We start from the raw sequence: 6,025 nt of genomic DNA, 5'->3' as shown, positions 1-6,025 counted from the left end.
TGGGCTAGACGGGCCACAGCCCGCCCAGTTAATACCTGCAGCGATGTTTTCGTTGTTGTTCAGAGGAGAAAAATTATTATCTGGGTTAAACATCGAAAAACTCTGCAGTGCTCACACCTCAAAAACACAAATACTGCTCGAGCTGCTTGGTCCCAGCTGTCGGCCGCTTCTTGTGCAATTCTCTCGTTTATTGACTAGTACTACATAGGTTGACAATGGTGTGGGACCGTGATGTCAGGAAACCAGGGGGAAGCAAAATAAATAACTCCAGCGAGCGCTTCCACCTCTGCCTCGTTGTCTCCCGTGGAAACCCCTTTCCTCCCTTTTTTTTGCTCGGGCAAGGACCAATGCATGCAGCACGTCCATGCGGTTATTAGGCAAGAAATAAAAGCGCTTTGCATGCTATGAATTATGACGGCCTGCATGGGTAGCTAATAAGGTATTCTCTTAACTGCTGTGATTAAATGTTGTGTTTAGAAGAGAGAAATATTCTTCTTTTCCACCAATCTGCTTGCACCTAGGTCGTGATGCACCTTCTAATACGACTTATTCACCTAGACGGAGGGAGTATAGTTTTATACATATATATATATAATAAGGAGGCACTTGCGTACGTGAGGCTATGGACCTGGTGGGTCCCCATTATCATCCTCTCCAAGTAAAGTCATCTCCTCGCCTGCGCGTGCTTTCTGCCCGAAACAGTCAGCGCCGCCCACCCCGCTTCCCGGTGCAGGCGATTGCTCCGCCTTCACATGACACAAGTGTCGTCCGTCCGTCCATCTGCCGCCCACATTAATGATACGCGGTTGCCGAGGTGGCTACTCCGGCGCCACACGTCCGTCCCTCCGCCCGCCCACCATTGCTATATAAACTGCTGCGCCGCCATAGCCGCAGTCATCCGCATCCGTTCCCTTTCTCCTATCCACACCACTACTGTCCACCATGGCTTCCTCGCCCTCCAGCGCTCTTCGGGACAGGCGGACGACGGACCACAAGGAGATGGCAGCCATTGCTGCCGGCCGGCTGGCCGGCAGGCAGCCGGAGGACGACGACGTCCCAATGGAGAACATGGTAGTCGACGATTCGGCGCCAACCCCCTCATCTGCGCCATCCTCGCCGGTGCATTGCACCATGACCATCGGCGAGGCCCGTGCCCAATATATGGACAGTGAGAGGCAGATGCGTCAGGAGTAGTTCCGGGAGGCGCAGGCCGACGCCGCCTACAACCACCATCTTCTCCAGGAGCATCTGCAGGCGAAGGAGCAGATCGCCGCAGAGCAGGCGGAGCAGGAGGCGCTGCTCGACTCGTACCGCTCCACCCACAAGGGCCGCCTCGAGCGTTGGCGGGAGCGCATGCGGGTGGAGAAGGCTGTGGCTGCCTACAAAGAGGCTAGCAAAGAGGGCGATGAAGCGAGCGAGGCGCTGTTTGGCGAGACCGATGACGAGGAAGAGGACAATGCCGGCTCCGACGGGTCCCCGCTCCACTGGCGTCGACGAGGCCCTGCTCGGCTGAGGCCCCACGGCGCCAACAACGAGGCAGAGGACACTGCTGGCTCCGCCGAGGCCCCGCCCCGCCAACAACGAGGCAGAGGACATCCCCAGCTCAGCCGAGGCCCCACCCTGCCGGCAACACGGGGGAGGATTTCCACCGCTCCGCTGAGGCGCCACCCGCCGGCAACGAGACAGAGGACATCGCCGGCTCCGCCGAGGCCCCGCCCCGCTGCCAACGAGGTCGCGCCACACAGAAAACGAGGAAGAGTAGAACACGGTAGGTCGCCGCCCTCGGGTCCAAGTAAGGCCACCGCTGCTACCCTCCTGTTGAAGCCAAGCTAGGCAGGTTGACCATTGACGGCCGATTAGCTTCTTGGCGGCGACGTGGAGTCGGGGAGTTCTGCTGGAGAATAACGCTGCTTCTACTTAACTGCTGGTGCAGTTGGCTGACTGGCACGTGGGCCCAATAGGCCACATGTCAGTTACGCAACTGCACCTGCAGTTAAGTCACTGAAGCTTCTGTTCGGCTCAGCGGGACACAGGTGGGTAGCTTTGGTTAATTAATTATACCTCCAGCGCACCCATTTTTAGTTGAACAATGTATGAAATGTAATGAAATCTGGCATGTTTATATGAAATCCGACAATGTATGAATGAATTTATTTTGATTAGTTTGAATTCCTGTATCACTGGCATTGGATGAACATGCAAAACAATATGTACTAGCATTATTCCCAGAGTGATCACCTCATTTGCAACAGTTTCACATGTACTCCCTCCGGTCCTTTCTAGTCTGCATACAAGTTTTGTGTGCAGTCAAAGTATCTCTACTTTGACCAGTCTTATACAAAAAAGTATGCACTTTCACAATGTGCGAAGTAAAAAGGAACAGAAGGAGTACAAAGAGTTTGAGCAGGTTTTAGCGTTTCTATACATTGCAATCAAACACACAGGCCTGGCAATTCATAGAGAACATTCAAAACAATCGATGATTATGCATCTCAGCGACTCACATGTCAGAGGCAATATTTACTTCACAACTAAAGAAAAAAGAAAAAATTGATCGACGCTGCTGATAGCAAGGGCGTCCTATTCGAAAATATCAAACGCATGCCTTGCTAAAATCAATGAGCAAAATTTGACAAGGTTGTCCCATTCCAAAATATCAAATGCCTACGATTGTAGAATGGGCAGGGTTTGCCATCAGTTCGGACATTGACATGGCACCTCATGCTAAATAAACCAGCTATTATTTTTGTGCAGTTCCACCAAAATCAACCAAATTCGCGCGTAGCTTGTATGATTTCGCCCTTATATGTTGCAACACCTTGAACTTATCGGCACCTCCTTTCTTGTGGTGGAAATGAATGATTTGATGTATTCATGAACATTTTGTGCAGTTCACATTGAAATTAAGCTGAGCACCCCTGTTTGCACAAATACAAAAAAGTGATTAGTGTAGAGCAAACTGTACTATGAATTGACAGTTTCAACAGGCACATACATGGTCCATGTAGAGCACACTTTTAGAAAAATGGAACTCACCAGAAAGAATCCTAGAACAACATTGTACTCGCGCATCACAGCAAAAAAATGGAGATTTTGTCAGTCCTTCTGAGCTGAAGTTAGTTTGGTCTTGTGGGGAGTAATGTAACCATCCTTCAAATGCTCCTTCTGATGATAAGATAGACAGGGCTACTTCATCCTGGCATAATCGGAACTAGTCACTTCACGTACTCCATATTCTTCTTCAGAGGAAGATGATCCTGTTGTGCAAGAGGACTACTAAATGCTAGCATCACTGTTTGCTCGAAAAAAGGGAAAGGAAAAATTTAAAACAGCACAGATGAAGCACTTCTCAAGGACAATACCACTTTTCATGACAGCACCGGGAGTTGATTTTTGTTTTTCTTCCCCTTATTCTTCCCCTTCATCACTTGGTTCAATAACAAACAAGCTTCGACTTCAATGTAAGATTTGGCATGTCAATTAGGGAGCACAAGTATAGTACTAAACTTAATTTTTTGATGAAAGTGGCAAAATACAGGCCAGCAGTTGTGAAATATCCTTATCTTACCTCAATGGGATATTACGGTGCACATACAGATTGGAAGTCTTGTCTCCATTTGTGCAGTTCACTAAAATCAAGCAACATTATCGTACAAGTAGCACAACATATGAATGCACACTGCAGAATCATGTGAAAGAAGGCTAGTATTGACCTCTCATGATGCGAAATTCAAACAACTCACAAGAAGAAGATCTGAACCAAATTCGCCTTAACGGATAGGAAGTAAGATCTCCTCTTGTGCAGTTCCACTAAGATCAAGCAATCAAGCAACATTGTCAGTGTGACATTTTGGTTGAACTGCACAAAACACTCTTAAAACAGAAGTGTTTTGTGCAGTGCTACAAAAGGTCACAATGGCAACGAGGTGAAGCAGATAACCCTGTTTACACAGAGGTGCAAAGGAAACAATTAGTGGTCAATAACGGTGGATGACACAGAAGCCAACAAAAAGAATCATCTACCTTATCTAAATGGGAAAGAGAGCAAGACAGTAGCATTTCTCAAACGGTGGCATTGATTAATATTAACATAGAGATTATATTAACAATAAAATTCGTTAAACATGTAATTTGCTTTTAACTGTGGCATTGCATCAATTTTCCAGCGGCATTATTAGAGGGTGTTTGTTTACAGGGACATTTTGGTGTAGGGACTAAAAAAATTCCGTGTCAGTCCCATCTAAACCAAAGAGGAGGGACTTTTAGGGACTAAAAGTGGGCATTTGGGACTAAATAAAGAAGACCCCGAGGGAGTCTTTTTGGGACTTTTTCCAACAGTTGCCCCTGCCACGCATCGCACCTTGTCTCTATTAGTTCATTACTAAAGGTAACATGGTCTTTTAGCATGTCATTTAATAACCTCTAGTCCATGTTTAGTCCCTGGAACCCAGCAGGTAGGGACTAGGGAGTTTTTAACCAAACAGGGCCTTACATTAACAACAGCTAATGAGTTGCACGGGATAGTGGACGCACCAGCACCATGTGCATCTACCGATGTACTGTGGTCATGCACAGTCTGTTGCAACAAAGAACAAGCAACCAAGGAGCATATTTGTGTTGGTCCCAGTTTTGTTATCTTTAGACGCCTTTCCCTATGTAAGCGCAGCAAATCTAGTCCTGCTCAAACTCTACAGCCTTGTCCCTTCCTTTCCTTTTTGAACTAGTACTTTCGCCCCTTCCTTTCCTATTTGAACCACATCCTAGATTTATGCGATACAACTTTCCCCACTACTTTCCCCCATTCCTTTCCTCTTTGAACCACGTCCTAGATTAATGCTATACAACTTTCCCCCTTCATTTCCTCTTTGAACCACGTCCTAGATTCATGCTATATACAACTTTTCCCACTACTTTCCCCCACTCCTTTCCTCTTTGAACCACGTCCTAGATTCATGGTATACATGCAGCTAGAGCAATGCATGTGGAGTAAGTAAATTATACCTTAAGGTTCTTGGGGCGTGGTTCGGTGGGCGGCGGGACGGCGGCAAAGAAGAAGGGGTCGAAGGCCCTCCCGCGTAGCCGCTGGGTGGAAAGTGAACAGCTGCGCCGGTAGTCCCTCGCCGACGGCGACAGCATTAAGCCTCCTTCCCTTCCCAGCAGACGGATCCTGCCGGCTCTTTGAGCAGCAGTGAGGGGAGAGAGAGGCCGACGAAGTCTTGTTTAGATCTGGAGAGGGCGAGAGAGTGTGAAGAGAGCAATTACAAGCGCTGAGGCTCCAGCGGGAGAGGGCGGGAGAGTGAGCGAACAGGCTAACCAGCTACACAACCCTCCCGTTATGTTCAACGAGAGGGAAATAACCTTTTATACATTCCTGCATTCGTGTGACAAGCATGCCGTGTTTTTTTGTGTGTGTGGGAGTCATTGGGATTTCAATCATAATCGTGTCATGTGGCTTTGGTGGTAAGACTATCCAGAGTGGTGCAGAAATAATGCAGCCTTAGTCACCTTACCTCTCTCCATGTAGTACGTTGGGTCCCACTAGTCAGAGGGTGAAACAAACATATTAATAAGAAAAATTAAAAGCGCCAGCGATGTATCTTACCTCACACATCTCGCTACTGCTCGGGAACACTGTCCAATTGATCCCTTTGTTCGCTCACGTACTATTTTAAGTGAATCCTTATTATAACATGCACACAAATTTTGGCCACTTGTATTCGACTTAAGTCAGTGTGCCACTGTATCTCGTATACTTACTACTCCCTCCGTCTAGGTGTAATAAGTCACGTTAGAAGGTGCAACGGGACCAAGGTGCGTGCATGTGTGTGTGTGTGTGTTTAACACCATGTGTGTGTTAGAGAGAGCGACAGATCGACCTACTCCTACAGAGAGATGTTGTGTAGTGTACGATTTTAGCCGCGAGAGTCGGTGCATCCTCTCGTTTCCGGGCGTGTCCGGTAGGGACATGCGGACAGCTGCCACGCCCGCTCCTGACCAGCCTGGCCCACCCAAAGCCCCTCCATCA

This window comes from Triticum urartu, chromosome 7A, assembly GCF_056163025.1.
Source record: "Triticum urartu cultivar PI428250 chromosome 7A, HENAU_Tu73, whole genome shotgun sequence".
Classification (NCBI taxonomy): domain Eukaryota; kingdom Viridiplantae; phylum Streptophyta; class Magnoliopsida; order Poales; family Poaceae; genus Triticum; species Triticum urartu.
Note: the sequence above shows the minus strand (reverse complement) of the source record.